Genomic DNA, 23,878 nt, shown 5'->3' on the forward strand with positions numbered 1-23,878 from the left:
CATCCAACCACCTTGGGCTCTGTCATTCCTTCTCCTGCCCTCAATCTTTCCCAGAATCAGGGTCTTTTCCAATGAGCTGGCTCTTCACATCAGGTGACCAAAGTATTGGAGCTTTAGCATCAGTCCTTCCAAAGAGTATTCCAGATTGATTTCCTTTACAATTGACTGGTTTGATTTTCTTGCAGTCCAAGGGACTCTTAAGTGACTTCTCCAGCTTACTTACTATAGTTCAAAAGCATCAATTCTTTGGCGCTCAGCCTTCTTTATGGTTAACATCCATACATGACTACTGGAAAAGCAATAGCTTTGACTATATGGAATTTGGTTGGAAAAGTAAGGTCACTGCTTTTAATATATTGCCTAGGTTTGTCATTGCTTTTCTTCCAAGGAATAAGCATATTTTAATTTCATGGCTGCAGTCACTGCAGTGATTTTGGAGCCCAAGAAAGTAGTCTGTAATTGTTTCCACTGTTTCCCCCTCTACTTGCCATAAAGTGGTAAGACCAGATGCTGTAATCCTAGTTTTTTGAATGTTGAGTTTTAGCCCAACGTTTTCACTCTCCTCTTTCACCCTCATCAAACGGCTCTTTAGTTCCTCTTTGCTTTCTGCCATAAGGGTGGTGTCATCTGCATATCTGAGATTATTGATATTTCTCCCAGCAATCTTGATTCCAGCCTGTGCTTCATCTAGCCTGGCATTTCACATGATGTACTTTGCATGTAAGTTAAATAAGCAGGGTGACAGTATATAGCCTTGACATACTCTTTTCCCAATTTGGAAACAGCCTATTGTTCCATCTATGGAAACTGTTGTTTCTTGATCTGCGTACAGGTTTCTCAGGAGGCAAGTAAGGTGGTCTGGTATTCCTATCCCTAGAATGTTCCACAGTTTGTTGTGATCCACACAGCTAAAAGCTTTAGTGTTATCAATGAAGCAGAGTTTTCTGGAATTTTCATGCTTTTTCCATGATCCAATGGATGTTGGCCATTTGATGTCTGGTTCATCTGTCTATTCTAAATCCAGCTGTACCTCTGGAAGTTGTTGGTTCACATACTGTTGAAGCCTAGCTTGAAGGATTTTGAGCATTACCATGATAGCATGTTAAATGAGTGCAGTTGTAAGGTAGTTTGAAGATTCTTTAGCATTGCTTTTCTTAGGGATTGGAATGAAAACTGATCTTTTCCAGTCCTGTGGCCACTGCTGAGCTTTCCAAATTTGCAGGCATATTGAGTGCAGCACTTTAACAGTACCATCTTTTAGGATTTGAAATAGTTCAGCTGGAATTCTGTCAGTCCCACTAGCTTTGTTCATAGTGATACTTCCTAAGGCCCACTTGACTTCACAATCCAGTATATCTGACTCTAGGTGAGTGATCATGCCATCATGGTTATTCAGGTTATTAAGATTTGTGTGTGTGTGTGTGTGTGCAGTTCTGTGTATTCTTGCCACCTCTCTTTAATGTCTTCTGCTTCTGTTAGGTCCATACCTCTTCTGTCCTTTACTATGCCCATCTTTGCATGAAATGTTCCCTTGGCATATCTAATTTTCTTGAAGAGATCTCTAATATTTTCAATTCTCTTGTTTTCCTCTATTTCTTTGCATTGTTAACTTAGAAAGGCTTTCTTATCTCTCCTTACTATTTGTTGGAACTCTGCATTCAGATGGATATATTTTTCCTTTTATCCTTTGCCTTTCACTTCCTTCTTTTTTCAGATATTTGCTGAACTCCTTAGTGTAAAATTCAGGCTTAAATTGAAGAAACTAGGGAAAATCACTAGGCCATTCAGGTGTGACCTAAACCAAATCCCCTATAATTATACAGTGGAAGTGATAACCTCAGACAACCGTTTTGCTTTTTCACACTTATTTTTCTTGGGGATTGTTTTGATCACCACATCCTGTACAATGTTATGAACCTCTATCCATAGCACTCTGTCTACCAGATCTAATCCCTTGAGTTTATTTGTCACTTCTACTATATAATTACAAGGCATTTGCTTTAGGAGATGAAAACTACAATCAAAGAGAACTAACCAATCTGATCCCATGGATCGCAGTCTTGTCTAACTGAATGAAACTATGAGCCATGCTGTGTATGGCATACCCAAAATGGACGGGTCATGGTGGAGAGTTCTGACAAAATGTAGAATGCTGGAGAAGGGAATGGCAAACCACTTCAGCATTCTTGCCTTGAAAACCTCATAAACAGTATGAAAAGGCAAAAAGATATGACACTGAAAGATGAACCCCTCAGGTCAGTAGGTGTCCAATATGCTACTGGAGAAGGGAGGAGAAATAGCTCCAGAAGGAACACAGAGGCTGAACCAAAGCAGAAACAAAGCCCAGTTGTGGATATGTCAGATGGTGAAAATAAAGTCTGATGCTGTAAAGAAAAATATCACATAGGAACCTGGAATATTAGGTCCATGAATCTAGGCAAATTGGAAGTGGTCAAATAGGAAATGGCAAGTGTGAACATCAACATTTTAGGAATCAGTGAACTAAAATGGATGAGAACATGCAAATTTAATTCAGATGACCATTATATCTACTGTGGACAAGAATCCCTGAGAAGAAATGGAGTAGTCCTCATAGTCAACAAAAGAGTCTGAAATGCAGTACTTGGGTGAAATCTCAAAAATGACATAATGATCTCTGTTCATTTCCAAGACAAACCATTCAACATCAGAGTAATCCAAGTCTATGCCCCAATCAGTAATGCTGAAGAAACTGGAGTTGAATGTTTCCATGAAGATCTACCATACCTTCCAGAACTAATACCAAAAACGATGTCCTTTTCATCATAGAGGACTGGAATGCAAAAGTAGGAATTCAAGAGATACCTCGAGTAACAGGCAAGTTTGGCCGTGGAGGACAAAATGAAGCAGGGCAAAGGCTAACAGAGTTTTGCAAAAGAATGCACTGGTCATAGCAAACACCCTCATCCAAAAGCACAAGAGATGACTCCCAACATGGACATCACCAGATGGTCAATACCGTAATGAAATTGATTATACTCTCCGTAGTCAAATATGGAGAAGCTCTATACAGTCAGCAAAAATATGACCAGGAGCTGACTGTGACTCAGATCATGAACTCCTTATTGTAAAACTGAGATTTAAATTGAAGAAAGTAGGTAAAACCACTTGGCCATTCAGGTGTGACCTAAATCAAATCCTTTACAGTGGAAGTAACAAATAGATTTAAGGGATTAGAACTGATAGATGGAGTGCCTGAAGAACTATGGATGGAGATTTTTAACACTGTACAGGAAGCAGGAGCTACTGGCTATTTAAAATGCTGTTACGTAGGAGAAAGCCCTCTGAACAAAGAATTACCCAAACTGAAGTATCAGTAATGCTGAGATTGAGAACCTTCCTTAAGGAAAAGCAGCCTGGGCTACAACACTGCGTGCAGATGGAGTCAATTGCTGGGCTGATGGGCAGACTCATCCGACTTGGAGACCTACACATGGAGTAGGTTTGTTTTAAATGTGGATATTTTGGCAGCTTCTGAAATAGCTGACTTCATATGTCTTACTAAGGAGGATCTCAAACGACAAAGTCTGGAATGATATCATGAAGAAAACAAATGAATGAGGCTGAAAGCAAAGAGAAAGAGGAAGGAGAGAAGGTACTGGGATCCAGCCAAGTGTATTAGCACCACAAAATACGGAAAAGGTAGGGAGCCAAGTATTACACTTTTAAAAACAGCTGACCTTGTTTGAAAAGAGTGCAGAATGAGAAAGAAAAATGAAACACTAGAGGCATTTGATACTGAATAGGGATGAAGGTGGCATAGATGAATGTCCTCAATACCAATGAAGCAGCATAATTCACTCAAGGCCTAGAGATTTAAAAATCGAGAAAAGGCAAGTTTTGGGGGAAGAGCTCACAGTAAAAAAGATATGCTTCCCATCTGAGCCTGCAAACTGAGGCTGCCTCAAGAAGAGTTCATGTGAGAATCTGTTGAAGACAACTGCCCCCCTGAGATAAACATGAAGCAGAGAAGGTGTATCATCCAAGGATAAGTCTACAGCAGCGGTTCTCAAGCTCAGTATCCATTAGTATTGCCAGGGGAGATAGTCATAACCCAGATTTCTGCATCTCACTCCTGAGGTTCTGATATCATAGACATGAGTGGTGCTTGAACATCTGTGTTTCTAGTATACTGTCAGATATACTAGTATATCTAGTATACTATCAGTATATTATAAATACTGATCCCGAATTTATAAAACCACTAGTGTACAGAATTCCAGTGGGGAAGGAAATGGCAACCCACTCCAGTATTCTTGCCTGGAGAATCCCAGGGATGGGGGAGCCTGGTGGGCTGCCATCTATGGGGTCGCACAGAGTCAGACATGACTGAAGCGACTTAGCAGTGTACAGAATTCCAGTGTAGGAAGTGAAGACGGTACACGTTGCCTTCTTGGGATCCTGAAACATATGGATAAATACAAAAAGTAGATCAAAGCACATGAGACAGTTGCCTCTCCCTTTTGAGCACCCTGATCTAAGCAGAGGATGCTGATTGGAAAGATCCCACCCAGGATTCAGCACTGGGAGAGAGGCGAAATGTGGGGCTCAAACCTGGAGTGGAAATGAAAAGAAATAAAATATGCAGCATAGAAAATGAGCCACAGGAAGATCTGGAGATGAGGGCCACCACTGCAATTTCTTTATTTTGCAAGTGTCTCAGTGCCAGCCTGTGAGGGAGGAGACAGGATGCATGAACAGATTACCTCCTCTCTCCTTGCCCCGAAGGACATGGGGAAAACAGGTTCACAATGAGCTTCTCCATGTGTGTTGGCACAAAATTTCTGGGTTCAATTGTTTATGCTCCAGGTTATAGATCCTAAATGGATTATGGATTCTAAATTGTTTTGAAACTGAAACCAAGAACATTCTCCTTTCCTTCCTAAAACTTTAAAGTTAACAATTCTCCCTTGATAGCATTTAGCATTCTGTTATGATCCATAGCTGATAACTACAGTGTGGATCAGAACTTTGTGTTCCATCTGTCTCTTCATTCTCTGTGCATATTTTCTATCCACAAGGAGAAGAACTGAGCACTCAGATTCAGGCACCAAACTCCATCTTATGCTTCTCAAATCCAGTGAGAGAAGATCCAACTAAACTAAGACACACATATTTACTAAAGGACTATCATGTAACCATTTAAAAAACCCAAAACTTTATGAAGAGGTATAATTGAGGAGATGGTTATGATATAGTGGGAAGTGAAATTAAAAGAAAAACATTGAATATTAAAAGTCACATGAACAATACAGAAAAAAAAAGATATGACACTGAAAGATGAACCCCCCAGTTGAGTGGGTGTCCAGTGTGCTACTGGAGAAGAGAGGAGAAGTAGCTTCATAAGGAATGAAGAGGCTGAGCCAAAGCAGAAACAATGCCCAGCTGTCGATGTATCTGATGGTGAAAGTAAAGTCCAATGCTGTAAAGAACAATATTGCATAGGAACCTGGAATGTTAGGTCCACGAATCAAGGTAAATCGAAGTAATCAAACAGGAGATGGCAAGTGTGAACATCGACATTTTAGGAATCAGTGAACTTTTTTTTCCTAACTAAAATGGATGAGAATGTGCAAATTTAATTCAGATGACCATTGTATCTACTGTGGACAAGAATCCCTGAGAAGAAATGGAGTAGCCCTCATAATCAACAAAAGAGTCTGAAATGCAGTACTTGGGTGAAATCTCAAAAATGACATAATGATCTCTGTTCATTTCCAAGACAAACCATTCAACATCAGAGTAATCCCAAGTCTATGCCCCAACCAGTAATGCTGAAGAAGCTGAAGCTTTATGGTTCCATGAAGACCGATAACACCTTCTAGAACTAATACCAAAAACGATCTCTTTTTCATCATAGGGGAATGGGATGCAAAAGTAGGAACTCAAGAGATACATCAAGTAACAGGCAAGTTTGGCCATGGAGCACAAAATGAAGCTGGGCAAAGGCGAACAGAGTTTTTCAAAAGAATGCACTGGTTATAGCAAACACCCGCATCCAACAACACAAAAGATGACTCTACACTTGGACATCACCAGATGGTCGATATCAAAATCAGAGTCATTGTACTCTTTGCAGCTAAAGGTGGAGAAGCAAAAACAAGACTGGAAGTTGCCTGTGGCTCAGATCATGAACTCCTTATTGTAAAATTGAGAGTTAAATGGAAGAAAGTAGGGAAAACCACTAGACCATTCAGGTATGATCTAGATCAAATCCCTTATGATTATACAGTGGATGTGACAGATTCAAGGGATTAGATCTGATAGACAGAGTGCCTAAAGAACTGTGGATGGAGGTTCATAACACTGTATAGGAGGTGGTGATTAAAATCATTCCCAAGGGAAAGAAAATCAAGAAAGCAAAATGTTTGTTTGAGGAGACCTTACAAATAGCTGAGAAAAGAAGAGAAGTGAAAGGTAAAGGAGAAGAGGAAAGATATACCTGTCTGAATGCAGAGTCCCAAAGAACAGCAAGGAGAGATGAGAAAGCTTCGTAAGTGAACAATGCAAAGAAATAGAGGAAACAATATAATGGGAAGCACTGGAGATCTCTTCAAGAAAATCAGAGATACCAAGGGAACTTTTCATGCAAAGACAGGCACAATAAAGGACAGAAATGGTATGAACCTAACAGAAGCAGAAGATATTAAGAAGAGGTGGCAGAATGCATAGAAGAACTGCACAAAAAAATATCTTAATGACCTGGATAACCATGATGGTGTGATCACTCACCTAGAACAACATCCTGGAGTGAGAAGTCAAGTGGGCCTTAGGAGCACTGCTACAAAGCTAGCTGGGGTGATGAAATTTTAGCCAAAGTATTTCAAATCCTAAAGGATGGTGCTGTGAAAACACTGAACTCAATATGCCAGCAAACATGGAAAACTCAGCAATGGCTACAGGTCTGGAAAAGGTCAGTTTTTATTCCAATCCCAAAGAAAGGTAATGCCAAATAATATTCAAAACTACTGTACAGTTGGGTTTATCTCACATGCTATCAAGGTAATGCTCAAAATCCTTCAACTGTACATTAACCAAGAACTTTCAGAGGTAAAAACTGGATTTAGAAAAGGCAGAGGAACCAGAGATCAAATTGCCAATGTCTGTTGGATTACAAAAAAAGCAAGGAAATTCCAGAAAAATATCTGCTTCTGCTTCATCGGCTACACTAAAACTAGAACCTTTGACTGTGTGGTTCACAACAAACTGTGAAAAATTCTTAAAGAAATGGGAATCCTAGACCACCTTACCTGCCTCCTGAGAAACATGTATGCAAGTCAAGAAGCAACAGTTAGAACCGTAAATGGAACAATGAATTTGTTAAGGCTGTATATTGTCACCCTGCTTATTTAACTTATAAGCAGAATGCATCATGTGAAATCCAGGTTTGATGAAGCTCAAGCTGGAATCAAGATTTCCTGGAGAAATATCAACAACATCTGGTATGCAGATGACATCACCCTTATGGCATAAAGTGAAGAGGAACTAAACAGCCTCTTGATGAAGGTGAAAAGAGGAGAACGAAAAAACTGACTTAAAACCAACATTCAAAAAACGAAGATCATGGCATCCAGTCCCATCACATCATTGCAAATAGATGGAGAAACAATGGAAATGGTGACAGACTTCATTTTTCTTGGTTCCAGTATCACTGGGTATGGTGACTTCAGCCATGAAATTAAAAGACACTTACTCCTTGGAGGAAAAGCTATGACAAACCTAGACAGCATATTAAAGAGCAGAGATATCACTTTTCTGACAGCTCCATATAGTCAAAGCTACAGTTTTTTCCAGTAGTTATGTATGGATGTGAGAGTTGGACCATAAAGAAGGTTAAGTGCCAAAGAATTGATGCTTTTGAACTGTGATGTTGGAGAGTACTCTTGTTGTCCTCTCTTGGATAGCAAGGATATCATACCAATCAATCTTAAAGGAAACCAGTCCTGAATATTCATTGGAAGAGCTGATGCTGAAGCTGAAGCTCCAATATTTTTACCACTTGATGTGAACAGCCTACTCTTAGGGAAAGGCCCTGATGCTGTGAAAATTTGAGGGCAGGAGTAGAAGGGGGCAGCAGAGGATGAGATGGTTGGATGGCGTCACTGACTTAATAGTCATGAGTTTGAACAAACTCTGGGAGATAGCAAAGGACAGTGAAGCCTGCCATGCTGCAATCTATGGGTCTCAAAGAATTAAACACTACTGAGCAACTGAACAACAACAACAATGTCACGGTTATATAAAAACATAAAAACAAATAAAATACTAGGCACAGATCAAACTATATATAGAAATGCAGCACAAGTGTGTACCTGGGTTATTCTCGAATGCTGGGGATTTTCTCTTTCCTTATTAAATTGAATGTCATATATAATAGGAATAATAACTTTATCAATTTTAAGTATTTTAATGCAAGAGCTAGCATTAGAAAGTCTGAAGACACTTATTTCTAGAACACAGGTGAGATAAAGTAAACAAATATCAAAATTGTAAGGAAGATGTTGGTAGAGATGTGCTGTGAGGTCGGTGAGAGACTTGGAACTGAGGGAAGATTTACAGTGAGGAGAGAAAGATCATTTCTCCAATAGGAGGGCATTCTTAATATTTCAGATCTCGCATAGAGTTGAGGTACAGTAATAGAAAAGATATAAAGCAATCTGGGGCTGATACTGCTAACCAATTGCAGAAGTATGAATAAAAGTTTTAACACTCTGGGGGTAAAATGAAAATCAACAAAATTGATTTAATGAATTCCACATGGGAAAGTAGAATGAACTGGCTATGAAAAAAATCAGAAATCTCCCTTTGAAAGGATGGCTATGGTATCACTTTCCATTATAAATGAGGAATATAAACACATTGTCAAAAATATACATTTTAAAATGAATTTGAACAAAAATATTTTAGCTTTCTGTCAGCTGACTAGAATAAGTTTAGATTTTAATTTAAGCATCAAGAGAAATGATCTAATGGTTTGCGAGCAGCTTTGCAGAGACCAGAAGTGATAAAAATTGCAAACAGATGATATGTAAATAAATATTTGCATCAACTGGTATAAATATTTAGAAGTGCTGACAACTTCCAATTATCTTGTTTTAATTGGTTCACATAGAAACTAATTTTTGACAATCACCCTTGGTCAATTAACACTTTAGTAACTCAGCTAAGGTCTTTGATCTTTAGAGTGCTTTTGGGGACAAGTCTCCCTTTGTATGTTGGAGAAATAAACTCTTCATTCAGTCATGAAAATGCAGTGGTTTATGAGCCACCTTCTATAGCCAAGGAAGTCTTAGTCAAAGAGAGTGGAGCCAGAAAGATTGTAATATTAAATTGTCAAAACCGGTGATGCTGGGGTTGTGGGTAGGGAGGAGAGAAAGGGACAAAGCTCATGGGAAGTGTTGGACATTGGCTTTTAAATGTCTATGTCATAACAGCTGTTGCCAATCAGTTATATGTAATCACAAACTGTGTCCAACTTTCTGAAGAGACACAATTTAGGTATCATTTCAGAGAAAAATCAGGCATTAGTCTGAAAGTTCACCCATTCCCCCCACCTTTTCTCTCTCAATTTATATCTCACTATCAAATTTCTAGGCTAGCTACACACAATTGTTAAAAAAAAAAAAAAAAGATATCCCGAGGGAAAGGGTTCAAGATGGAAGCATAAGAAGATCTTGAACTCACCATCCCCTAGGGACACAACATATCTACAACTACACCTGGAATAATTTCTTTAGAAATGAACCTAAAAACTGTATGAACAAAGTCTCCACAACAGAAGGAAAGAAGATAGCAAGCAGGGTAGAAGAGGTAGAGATATAGTCTCAGCAACAAACCCCAGCCATGGTGATTCCTAGTGGGGAGGGTCACAGAGGGATCTTTTTCCCTGAGGAGCAAGAGATTCAAGCTTCATTCATACCAAGCACACCACCCATACACAAGAGACAAGCTCCCTAAACACATTTGAAATGAAAAGTAATGAGGAATATGCCTAGGAACTATAGAACTTGAGGAAAGGAAAACACATATACTCACCTGACCAGAAAACCATCACAAAAGACACCAGAATAAAAAGCCTATGGATCATAGATGAAGGGGACCCACTTACTAACCTGAAACTATCTGTTATCAAGGAAGCAGCCAACTGGTACTTTCCCTGGGTACTGAGACAATGGTGGTTACCATTTTTGCAATCTCAGACCTCTTTGCTAATGTTAGTGCTGACAGATGCCATTCTAAAATCCACCCTCTAGCCTATTAATTACAGTGGGCATGCCTAAGGGAGATGAGTGGGCATCCCTACACCTTAGCTGTGTTGCAGTCAGCTGAGTGATAGCATCATACACCTGAGTGCACAGCAATTGCAGGCAGGCCTCAAAGCTGGGCTGGGTGTTTGTCCTGCCCCCAGGCATCCTGTGGCAGCTATGGCCAGGCTCTCTAACCAGTCCTTGTACACTGAAGATGCAGCTACAGCCCTACCACAACAGGAAGCTGCATCCAGCCCAGACAGGGAACAAATACGGAGTACCTGGCTTTGCTGGCCAGGTCAGATTTCACCTCTGAGCCCCATAAGACATCTCCTAAACAAGTCTACTTGAAATCTGAGAAGATAGCTGATTTACCTAATGAACTGAAGCAAATGCAGAGAACTAGGCAAAATGAAGAGACAAGGGAATATAAACCAATGGAAAGAATAAGACAAAAAACTCAGAAAAATAACTAAATGAAACAGAAATAAGCAATCTATTCAACAAAGAATTCAAAGCAATGGTCATAAAGATGCTCACTAAACATGGGAGAAGAATGGATGCACACAGTGAGAACTTTGGCAAAGTGATAGAAAATAAAAGAAAGTACGAAACAAAAGTTAAAACTGAACTGACAAATATACTAGAGGGGTTCAACAGCAGACTGGATGAGGTAGAAGAGTGAATTAGTGAATTGGAAATAAGAACAGCACAATGAAGCTAGAATTTTCAAAAGTAAAGATACCATAAGGGATCTCTGGACAATATCAAACAGAATAACATCCACATTAAAGGGGTCCCAGAAGGAAAAGAGAAAAGGTCAGAAAAATTATTTGAAGAAATAGTGATTGAAAATGATTTCAATTTGGAGGGGGTAACAGAGATCCAAGTCTGGGGAGCTTGGAAAGTTTCAAATAATACAAACCCAAGTAGACATACATAAAGACATTATAATTAAAATGTTGAAAATTAAGGAAGACAAGAGAATTCTAAAAGTATCAAGAGAAAAATAGCTTCTCATAAGACTATCAGCAAATTTTTCAGTAGAAATTTATAGGCAAGAGAGAGTGGCATGGCATATTTGAAATGCTGAAAGGAAAATTCTTCTAAGAATACTCTGCCCAGCTAGGTTATCATTCAGAATTAAAGGAAAGATCAAGAATTTTCAAGACTAGCAAAGGCTGAAAAAGTTCATCACTCACTAAACTGACTCTATAAGAAATGTTAAAGCACCTTCTCTAAGCTAAACAGAAATGGAACTAAATAGTAAGAAAACATATGGGCATCCCAGGTGGTGTGAGTGGTAAAGAACCTGCTTGTCAGTGCAGGAGACTTAAGAGACAATGATTTGACCCCTGGGTTAGAAGATTCCCTGAAGAAGGGAATGGCAACACATTCCAGTATTCTTGCCTGGAAAATCTCATGGACAGAGGAGCCTGGCGGGCTACAGTCCATGAGGTCACAAAGAGCTGGACATGACTGAAGAGACTCAGCATGCAGTAAGAAAACATATGGGCCTCCCTGGAAGCTCAGATGGTAAGGAATCTGCCTGCAATGCAGGATACCTGGGTTTGATCCCTGGGTGGGGAAGATCCCTGGAGAAGGGAATGACTACCCACTCCAGTGTTCTTGCCTGGAAAATTCCATGGACAGAGGAGTCTGATAGGCTACTATCCATGGGACTGCAAAGAATCAAACATGTCTGAATGAGTAACAATTTCAATTTCACTTAAAAAAATACATAAAATAAAATTTCACTGGGAAAAGTAAACATATAATAAAGGCAGTGGATCAATCACTTATAATGCAAGCATAAATGTTAAAAGGCAAAAGCAGTAAAATTAACTACAATTAAAATACTAGTTAAGGGATGCACAAAATAAAAAGATGAAAAATGTGTCATTGAAAGTATGAAAGGTGGGGAGTAGTTAAAAGATAAAGCTTTGGAATGTGTTCAGATTTAAGTTGCTACCAACTTAAAGTAAGGTTACTATTTACATAGGATGGTATATGTGAACCTCATAGTGGTCACAAGGGAAAAACTCATAGTAAATATGCAAAGGAAGATGATAAATAAATCTAAATAACATTAAAGAAAACTACCAAAATATAAAGGAAAAAAGAGAAGAAGGAAGTAACATAGAACGACAAAGCAATTAGCAAGATGGTGATAGATGCATACTTATCATAATTGAATTAAATTCTCCAATCAAGACATAGAGTGGCTGAATGGATATAAACAAACCCAAGATCCATTTAAGGCTTCTTTGGTGGCTCATTGGTAAAGAACCTGCCTGCAATGCAAAAGCAGTGGAATACACATTCTTTTCAAGTGCCCATGAAACATTCCCCAGGATAGATCACATGCTAGGTTACAAAACAAGTTTCAAAAAATTTAGGATTTAAATCATATCAAGCATCTTTTTCAACCACATAAGTATAAAACTAGAAATCAAATCACACACACACATGAATGGGAAAAAAAATCACACACACAAAAAAACAGGGAGGTTAAATGACATGCTACTGAACAACCAAATGGTTATTGAAAAATCGAAGGAGAAATAAAAAATACCAAGAGGCAAATAAAAACAGAAATACAAGATACCAAAATCTAGGGGATGCAGCAAAAGTAGTTCTAAGAAAGAAAGTTTCATAGCAATTCAGGCCTGCCTCAAGATATACAAAACTTCAATAAAGAACATAAATTTACACCTAAAGGAACTAGAAAAAGAATAACAAACAGAGCCTAATATTAGTAGAAAGAAAGAAATAATAAAGAGTAGAGCAGAAATAAATGAAATAGAGACTTAAAACAAACAAACAAACAAACAAACAGAAAAGGTCATTAACACTAAGATCTAGTCCTTAAAGATAACCTAAACTGACAAACCTTTATCTAAAGTAACCAAGAAAAAAGAGAGGGGACTCACATAAATAAAATCAGAAATGAAAGATGAGAGCTTACAACAAAGGATCAAAAGAGACGTCTATAAACTATTATGTTAGACAACCTAGAAGCAAAGGAAGCATTTCTATAGCATAAAACTTTCCAAGACTGAATCACGAAGAAATAGAAAATCCAGTTAGACTGATTACTAGTGAGAAAAGTGAAACAGTAATAAAAAATCTCCCAGCAAACAAAACACTCAGGACCAGATGGCTTCACTGGTGAATTCTACAAAGCATTCAAAGAAGATATAATACCTATTCTTCTGAACTCTTCCAAAAAACTGAAGAAGAGGGAGACCTCCCAAACACATTTTACGAAGCCAGCATGACCCTAATACCCAAACCAGACAAAGACACACACACACACACACACACACACAAATTTTAGATGTGTCCTTGAGGAACAGAGATGCAAAAATCCTCAACAAAATATTAACAAACCAAATCCAACAAAACACTCAAAGGATCATACAACATGCTCAAGTGGGATTTATCCCAGGGATGAAAGGATGGTGCAACATGAAACATCTCATTAAGAAAATGGAGAAGAAAAATCATATGATCATTCCAATAGATGCAGAGAAACAATTTGGCAAAAGTCAATATCCATTTATGATAAAAAAATACTCTCAACAAAGTTGGCATAGAAGGAACATACTTCAATCCATATATGACAAACCCATAGCTAACATCATACTCAATGGTGAAGAGCCGAAAGCTTTTCCTCTAAGACCAGGAAGAGGAAAAGGATGCACACTCTCACAACTTTTGTTCAACATAGATTTGAAAGACCCAAGCAGAGCAATTAGGGAAGAAAAAAAATAACATGTATCCAAATACTGTGTTCATCACAATAAACTGGGGGGAATTCTGAAAGAGATGGGAATACCAGAACACCTGACCTGCCTCTTGAGAAATCTGTATGCAGGTCAGGAAGCAACAGTTAGAACTGAACATGAAACAACAGACTGATTCCAAATTGGGAAAGGAGTATGTCAAACTGTATACTGTCACCCTGATTATTTAGCTTATATGCAGAGTACATATGAGAAACTCTGAGCTGGATGAAGCACAACCTGGAATCAAGATTGCTGGGAGAAATATCAATAATCTCAGATATGCAGATGACATCACCGTTATGGCAGGAAGTGAAGGGGAGCTAAAGATGCTCTTGATGAAGGTGAAAGTGGAGAGTGAAAAAGCTGGCTTAAAACTCAACATTCAGAAAACTAAGATCATGGCATCTGGTCCCATCACTTCATGACAAATTGATGGGGAAACAATGGAAACAGTGACAGATTTTATTTTCTTGGGCTCTAAAATCACTACAGATGGTGACTGCAGTCATGAAATTAAAAGATGCTTGCTCCTTGGAAGAAGAGTTATAACCAATCTAGATAGCATATTGAAAAGCAGAGACATTACTTTGCCAGCAAAGTTCCATCTAGTCGAAGCTATGGTTTTTCCTGTAATCATGTATGGATATGAGAGTTGGACCATGAAGAAAGCTGAGCACAGAAAAATTGATGCTTTGAACTGTGGTGTTGGAGAAGACTTTTAAGAATCTCTTGGACTGAAAGGAGATCAAACCTGTCAATCCTAAAGGAAACCCGTCCTTAATATTCATTGGAAGGACTGATACTCAAGTTGAAGCTTCAATACTTTGGCCACCTGATGGGAAGAACTGATTCATTGGAAAAGACCCTGATGCTGGGGAAGATTGAAGGTAGGAGGAAAAGGGGATGACAGAGGATTAGATGATTGGATGAAATCATCGACTCAATGGACATGAATTTGAGCAAGTTCCAGGAGCTGGTGATGGACAGGGAAGCCTGGCATGCTGCAGTCCATGGGGTTGCAGAGTCAAACATGACAGAGTGACTGAACTACACTAGAAGACTCAACAACAACAAAAAATTGTTAGAACTAAAATCAATTCAATAAATTCACAGGATAAAAAAGCAAAATGCAGAAATTTGTGGAATTTTTATACACTAATAATGAAAGAGAAATTAAGAAAATAACCCATTTACAATTACATCATAAAGAGCAGAATATCTAGGAATAAATTTAACCAAGGAAGTGAAAGACCTATATACTGAAAACTCTAAGACACAAGTGAAAGAAAGTAAATAAGGCACAAATATATGGACAGGTATTCTGTGCTCATGAATTGGGAGAGTTAATATTGCTAAAATGTCCACACTGTCCAAAGCAATCTATAGATTGAATGCAATCTGTACAAAATTTCCAATGGCATATTTCACAGAATGATGATAGAGATATCATACTCCCTAGTTTTAAACTATAGTACAAACTATAGTAATGAAAGCTGTATGGGAGCAGCACATAAAGAAGCACATAGGTCAATGGAACAGAATTGACAGCCCAGAAATAAGCCCACGCATATATAGACAATTAATTTATGACAAAGCAAAGAGCATACAATGGAGAAAGTCTCCTCAGTAAATCGTGCCAGGAGAATCAGGCAGCCACATGCAAGAGAGTGAAATTAGACTGCTATCTTATACCACACACAAAATTAACTCAAAATAGATTGGCAATTTGAAACCATAAAACTCTAGAAGAACACGTATGTGTTAACCTCACTGATTAGCAATTTTTGTGTGTGTGTGGATCTGACTCCAAAGGCAATGGAAAGAAAATAAAAAAATAAACAAATGAGACTACATCAAACTTAAAATCTTCTGCACAGCCAAGGAAACCATCATCAAAGTGAAAAGGCAGCCTCCTGAATGGAAAAAGATATTTGCACATCATACATCTGATAAGGTGTTGTTATTCACCATACAGAAACTACTCAAATAACTCAACAATAACAAAACAAAACAACCTGATTAAAAAATAGGCAGAGAATCTGAAGAGACATTTTTCCAAAGAAGACATGCATGTGGCTAACAGACACATGAAAAGATATTCAATATCACTAATTATTAAAGAAACGTAAATCAAAACCACAACGAGATATCACCTCACACCTGTTAGAATGGCTATTATTGAAAAGACAAGAAACAACAGATGTTGGAGAGGATACAGAGGGAAGAGAACCCTCACACACTGTTGTCAAGTCTGCATTTTGGTGCAGCCACTGTGGGAGACAGTATGGAGAATCCTCAAAAAATTAACAATAGAACTACCATGTGACCTAGCTGTTCCACTTCTGGGTACTTATGCAAAGAATTCCTGTGCTGTCCCACCTGCGTGCCCTGCCCACCCCACAGCAGCCCCATCAGAGGCTGCGGCGGCACATCCTGAGGCGCGGCGCCCACCTGCACCCGTGGAGTGGCAGGCACGCTGAGGGCTGAGCTCCAAGGGCGCTGGAGGCCCCAGGGTCTTGGAGAGAGGGAGGCCAGGAAGGGGTTCCAGAGCCTGGGCCCGAGCAGGAAAGGGGACACCTGAGAGGCAAAACTGTGGCAGGGGGCACCCTGTGTTTTATGTTATCACTGATGCATGGCACCATAGGGAAGACAAAGAAGATTAAGACCCCTGCCTCCCAGTAGCTTATACCTAAGCAGGTGGTGCAGCAGTAAAGAATCCGCCTGCCAGTCCAGGAGATGTAAGAGATGTGGTTTCGATCCTGGGGTTGGGAAGATCCCCTGGAGGAAGGCAAGGCAACCCACTCCAGTATTCTTGCCCGAGAAATTCCATGAACAGAGAATCCTGGCGGGCTACAGTCCATGGGATCACAAAGAGTCGGATGCTACTGAGCACACATGTGAAGAATACAGGAACACATTCAAAAAAAGGTACATGCACCCCTATATTCATTGCAGCATTAATGACAATAGTCAAGGTATGGACACAACCTCAGTTCGGTTCAGTCACTCAGTCGTGTCCGACTCTTTGTGACCCTAAGGTGAGCGGTCCCCCTGACTTGACTTGTGGTGGTGATCATTTTGTAGTATATACAGATATCAAATTAAAATGTTACATACTTGAAACTTACATAATTAAAAAATGGTATCACTGGCTAGCTTGTGCCTATTTTGCACTCTAAACCAATATCTAACTTTTATTGTGCCCCATAGTACTCATTCATGCTCTTTGCCAAAAAATTTTGGCTCTACACCTTCTTGGCATGTAGAGAATTGCTTTCTTAGTTCCTTTGTGGGTGAATGAGATCATATGAATAGTTTTAGTTGGGAACAAATGTAAAGAGCAGAATGTCACATCCTTGCCAGGCCGTTTAATTTCCCAGGCAAGTGCCCCAAGGACTTTCTTTGCCTTCTGACAGGGCAACCAGAAGTTTCAAGATGATGGTCACTCCATCAGCCTGGGATCCTAAGTGACTGACGAACAGAGCCCCCAAAGACTGTGATATGCATGTAGGGTGACAAAGCCCCTTTGAGCCAAGCCCTGTGTCAGCTGCTGAGGGAGATAAAAGTTTATATATGTACATATATACATACAAGGTATTATGTAATATATATAATTATTATTGTTGTTAATTAATATATTATATATAGCATAGATATAATTATATTGTCCTTGCCCTCAAGGGTTATTCAAATTAGTTGCAATGATAAGATATAAAAAAATCAGAAGATCTATAACAGGAGTTATTCTTACGTGGAAAATAGTTCAGGCTAACAGTAGGAGAGATGGCACAAGGTTATGGGCCATAAGAAGGAAAAGGAGAAGAAGGAAGGGAAGATTATCTGAGGAGAAATCTGCACTGGGTGGAATTTAAACTTCTGAAGGCTGAAGAATTTATATAATTAGAAAAGAGGGAAATAGCCCTTCAGGTAAGAAAAGGCAAGTAAGCAACAGTAAATCAATGAGGAATTGACACCAAGTTTTGTTTAAGAAGCATTAAGTTGGCCTGCAAAAGTCAAGCACCATAAACTCAACAGTTCATTTAGTAATTCAACAAATATTTGTCAGATACCTCTATGAGCTCATCACACAAAACTGACAAGAAAATCCCTGTCCATATTGCAAGTGCATTCTAGTGGAATTGAGTACTGGTAGAGTCAGAATTAGATCCAGAGTCTCCTGACGATTCCAGTACTTGTGGCTTTTTCCAGTGGCGAAATAAAATGATATATTCACTTGCTTTCTGGATTAAAAAAGTTCCAGTTCTGAAAATTTGGAAAAGTGGCTGTCCTTTTCTCTTTTCCCTGGATGGTTTGGCACTGAGTACAACCACACACCTGTTTGCTCTTCTATTTAAAATTCAAAGTTTTACAGTCCATGTGTTCCAGTGATGCTCAATGAATATTTGATGATCCGCTTGCTATCATTCATGCGTTCAAAAAATTCACTTAGCAAACATACATTAAATGCTTAGGATATTCCAGCCACTACTAGGTTCTGGGGGATATTAAATATATGTGAACATATGATTTTAGCAAAATATTAAGGAAATGGTAATAGATATATGTACATATATGCATAGAACTTTGGGATCACAGAGGTGAACTTGGCTTAGTGGGCTTAGCAATTAGAAACAGTACTATGCTTGCCAGATTTACCAAATAAAAACAGAGGTGACCAGTTAAATCACAAGTGTGTCCCAAATATTGCATTGGACATGCTTATACCAAAACATATTTTTGTGTATTTGAAATTCAAATTTAAGTGGGAGTCCTGTGTTTTATTTGGCCACATTAGCTGGCATAATTGGATGGACTGGTAGATGAAGTTCCAGGGGTCAGTGTGGGAAAGTTACCAAGACACCAAGAGATGTTGGAACTCATTAGGGAGAGTCTAGCAGAAAGGCCAGGAACAGTGAGGATGTTCAGGAGTGGGGGTGGGGAGAGAGGTGCTTTGAAGTTGGGGGATCAAAATTGTGTTTGTGATTTCACATTGTTCTGGAAGTTGAAGCCAATATAATGAGAACCAGAACAGAAATGAGGAGTATGACCTTTGCCTATTGGAAAAGGGAGAAAAAAAAGTCACTATTTTTGGAAAATATCTTCTTAAAAAACCTGTGAGAATCAGCTGAACAAAATATTGGAATAGATCAGGGTTCAGTAAGGTCATTACATAAGAAATAAATATTAAAAAATCAGTACTTTTCTTTTGTGAGAGCAATAGCCAGCTAGAAAATATCATGAAAAACGATTGCATTTGGTATATCTTCAAAAATATTTAAAGCAACTAAAAATAAACCACAGAACCATGAAATGTGCTGAACTTATATTAAAAAACAAGTTTAACACCTTCAGAGATGTGAAAGGAGACGAAAAGATGGAGCGTCATGGCATATTTCTAGTCAAGAAGACTGAAGACTGTAAAGATGTCAATTTCCTTATAATTTATTTTTAGGACTAATGAAATTGTAACCAAGATCTTTGTAGGAAGCACTAGCAACATCAATAGCCAGGGGGAGTTTGATGTGTGACACAGGGCACCCAAAGCCAGTTCTCTGTGACAACCTGGACTGATGGGATGGGGAGGCAAGAGGGAGGGGGTCAGGAGGGAGGGGGCACATGCAGGCCTAGGCTGCTTCATGCTGCTGTGTGGCAGAAACCATCACTTTATTGTAAAGTAACCTTTCTCTAATTAAAATGAAAAAAAAAAGAGTCCAATGTTTACACGTAAAAACAAAGTCATAAAAACAGCTAGAGAAATTTCAGAGAAAGTGCTAGTTAAGGGGTAATTAAACCTGCCTGATATTAAAACATTCCAGAAGCTCCATTCCTTGCATCCCAGTTGCATTTGGGAATGAATGAACAGAGAAGGCAACAGGATGGAGCTGAGAACCCAGGAACTGACCCCCGCTCCAGTGTCTGGAGCGCTAACTTATAGGACAGGAGGGAAAATAGAGCAGAGGGCAAGAGCAGGACAGTTCAAGAAAAGCACCTAGAGCGTTGTGCTGTTGTTAAGTCGCTAAGTCATGTCCGACTTTTTTGCAGCTCCATGGACTGTAGTCTGCCAGGCTCCTCTGTCCATGAGATATCCCAGGCAAAGATACAGGAGTGGGTCGCCATTTCCTTCCCCCAGGAATCTTCCTGACTCAGGGATCAAGCCTGTGTCTGCTGCATTGCCGCAGATTCTTTACTACTGACCCACCAGAGAAGCCCAAAGAGTTGTGCATCTATCTGGAAAAAAAATTATGTTTTTCATCTCATAGGAATCACTCCATTAAAGTTTTAAAATGTGAAATGCATTAAAGTTTTAAATGTGAAAAATAAACCAAACAAAAGAACAACAGAGCAAATATATATTTGATCTTTGGACTTAAACTATTTTCTGGATGGCTTAAGGGGTTTTGAGTAATGTAAATCCAGCCAATCAGAAGACTCCAGGGGTTTTTGGTAGATTTGTTCTTTGCAGAGAGTTTGCTGACTTGTAGGGGAAGGCTTGCCTAGAGACTAGTCAGAAGACCTTTGGAGTGATCCTGGCCAGAGACGTCAGGAGTCTAGCTAAAGCCTGGAAGTAGGGAGAGAGAGCTGAAGAAGGGTATGGGAACTAACAATAGCCTCCCTAGGAATTTGCCATATGCACCACGTGTCTAGACACAAAGGAATATGCTCGGGATCTCTCTGTCAGATGGTTTGTAATGGGTAGTTTTTAAAATAAAACCTATTTTTATTATTCCCACATACAAGACCTCCCCACAATTCAGGTCTTTTAAATTCCATGCCTGGCATAATCAGATTCAGTGTTTCCCACTTTCTATGTTTTCTTTTCTCAGTCTCTGGAAATATGATCTAACTAAGTTTCACTGTAATCGATAAAATATTGTACAGTGTGTGTGGAAACAGATATGCCTGTGTTTTTATAAATGCACATGAGAGGAGGACAGGAGCAGTGTAGAACAAGGTGGCTTGTTCACGCTTTTTAATATAGATAGACTGGACGAAACAGCATGATCTGTCATTAAACGAAACCTAATATTCGAAAATGAGATCGCCGTCTCTGCATGTTTAAATTGTTTTCCCAGGAGACAAATCTTCTTTCATTTGGACAAACACATGGACTACTAGGAAATACTCAGCAGTCGGTTTGTGCCGGTGAGGTGAGAGCGGCTGGCCAACGGTATGAGTGTCTTCTTACCAACACAGCCTCAATCAAGCTACACTCTGCCCCACTTGCAATATCATTCCTAGGTGTCAGGTGAGAAAGCAGAATTTGTGTGATACAATGCACGTGGCCTTGCTTGTTGGCCACAACTTCTTCCCAAAGTATTTCCTATCCAGCTAGCCACCAGAGCGGCCACGGTGGCTTAACATGAAAACGGGCACTGGGGGTGTACATCTCAGATCTGAAAGGCACTGGATCCAGTTTGACTGAATCTGGCTTTGGTTCCATTTTAACGGCCCATTCTTTGTTTCTTGACTGAGCACATGGAGGAAATAATCTTTCCACTGACAGTTTCCCCAAGTGGAGTCATGATCATAAATTTTGGATGTCCTATTTACTACCATCTTTTTAAATTAAGGATGCACTTCTATTTTCGTAAAAGGCATTGTTAAAGTATCGAGAGGGGAACTAATTAAAATCTAATGTGATGTATCACAAAGTATTTGTAGGCAGTGCCCAGGCAATTTTGTTTCTTCTTTATTAAGATATGCCTGAGAACATCCATCATTAGAGATGCATTGTTATTGAACGGGAGCAGAAAAGCTGTAGGCACTCACGCAGCAAAGAGAATGATGTGCTGAGTGAGTCGTGCTCTCTGAGCCTGGCTGCTGTCACAAACACTATCTGCTACTGATGGGAAGAACGAAATAGAATTCTTTTTTTTGTTTGTTTGTTTGAATGTAGAAGTATCTGCTTTCTTCTGGGTTTTCATACAGAACCAATTGTTTCAGTAAAGATTAGGTATTTGACAGGTGGCAGAAGGTTGTCGATAATGACACAATAGAATGAGGGAACTAGAGCTAGCGGCCCAGAAATAGGAGGCAGGAGGAACTGAGTTTTCCTCTGGCACCGTGAAGATATAAATTAAATCCTCTAAAATACACTCACCCTGCAAACATTTATTAAGGGCTTATCTGCCAGAACTGGGTAAATCCTTGAATACACGGAGATGAACTAGACATAGTGTTCAAGGATACAGAAGGAGAAAAACATGATTTCTGGATTACAAGTCAATTTTTAACATTCAAAGTGTTAGGTACTGTATTTGTGTTGTGTACAAAGAACGGGGGGGGCAAAACGAAGACCCCAGGAAGATGCTAATCTAGAGGGGAGGCTTTGAAGGCCAAAGGAACACTGACACCTTCAGGGAAAGCTGTTGAAATATGCTTTTAAATGTTTTCCTTATTCAAAAAGAGAGGCTAAGAGATGCAACTCACATGCCTGCTTCTAAGTGTATAGGCTGACTTCTGTCTGCCTCATCTCTCATTATGAAATGCCTTTAGCTGTTTGCATAACAGACAACAGAGACGGATGGTGGGGAAGAGGGGAAGCAGGGCTGATTCATGCTGTTGAGCCTTGTCATTTCCATTTGTGAATAGAGAGCAGAAACTACAAATTCAGTCTTGACTTTTGTTAATCCCAGCTGTGGTAGGCTCAATAATGACTCCCCAAAGGTGTCCAGGAGCTGACCCTGGAACATATGACTGTACTACCTTACATGGGAAAAGGGGCTTTGCAGATGTGATTAAGTATCTTGAGATGGCAAGATTGTGCTGGATATGCAGGTGGACCGAATGTAATCACAAGAGTCCTTAGGGGAAGGAGGCAGGAGAATAGAGTAGGAGTTGTGATAAAAGAAGCTAGAGGTTGGAGTGATGTAAGGAAGGGGCCACAAGCCAAGGGATGCAGGTGCCTTTAGAGGCTGAAATGCAGCCCTGCTGATACCTTGATGTCAGACCTCTAACCTCCAGAATGATGAGAGAATAACGTTGGGATGATTTGTGATGGCTGCAATAGGAAACTAATACACTGGACTCCTCATTAATATGGGCAGGGAAGGTGGTCTGCAGGCCGTTGAGCTTCAGAAGGCACCAGAGCTTGCATTAGTTTTGTGTGGTTTTCAATGACACCATTAGGAAGTGGAACACCATATATTAGCTCTTCATTTTGTATATGTGTCTTAACGCGACACACACCTAGCTTGAGTCAGAACTGGGCTGCCTAAGACCTTGGTCCTGTGCTTTCCTTCATTTCTCTGATGTGTAGGAAACCAGGTGATAAGTTCATTTCCCATGTCAAAGATTTTCTTCTACTTAGAATGGCCTTAAGATTTTTGCTCAAATTTATACATCTGCTCCCGTGGGTCACAGCAGATACAATGGATGCTCTGAAACCAGAAGACTGCAGGAAGCATGACTGACTTGACCATGACTTGGTCAAACCACTTAACTTCTCTTGAACTGTAAAATGGGATAATAACACACATCGTCCCTGACTCACTGGGTTGCTGAGGATCAAACATGATAATATGTGTGAAAGGGCTTTATAAATTCTATAATGCTATTCAGATGTGAAGAATTATTTTTATATGCTCTAGAAGGCTGGCACAGCCCCTCTCCCAGGTGACTAAAAAGCATGTGAGATTTTATTTGCTCCAATAATTTTATTCTTATTAGTACTTGTTCAGTATACTGCATGGGTACTCACAATGCACAAAGCATTTATTCTTCTTCTGGCTAGGGCAACTACACCCCTCTCCCTCCAAACTTACCCTTGTAAAAACAAATACGACTCATAAAAAAAAAACA

The sequence above is a fragment of the Muntiacus reevesi genome, chromosome 18 (assembly GCF_963930625.1).
Source record: "Muntiacus reevesi chromosome 18, mMunRee1.1, whole genome shotgun sequence".
Taxonomy (NCBI): Eukaryota; Metazoa; Chordata; class Mammalia; order Artiodactyla; family Cervidae; genus Muntiacus; species Muntiacus reevesi.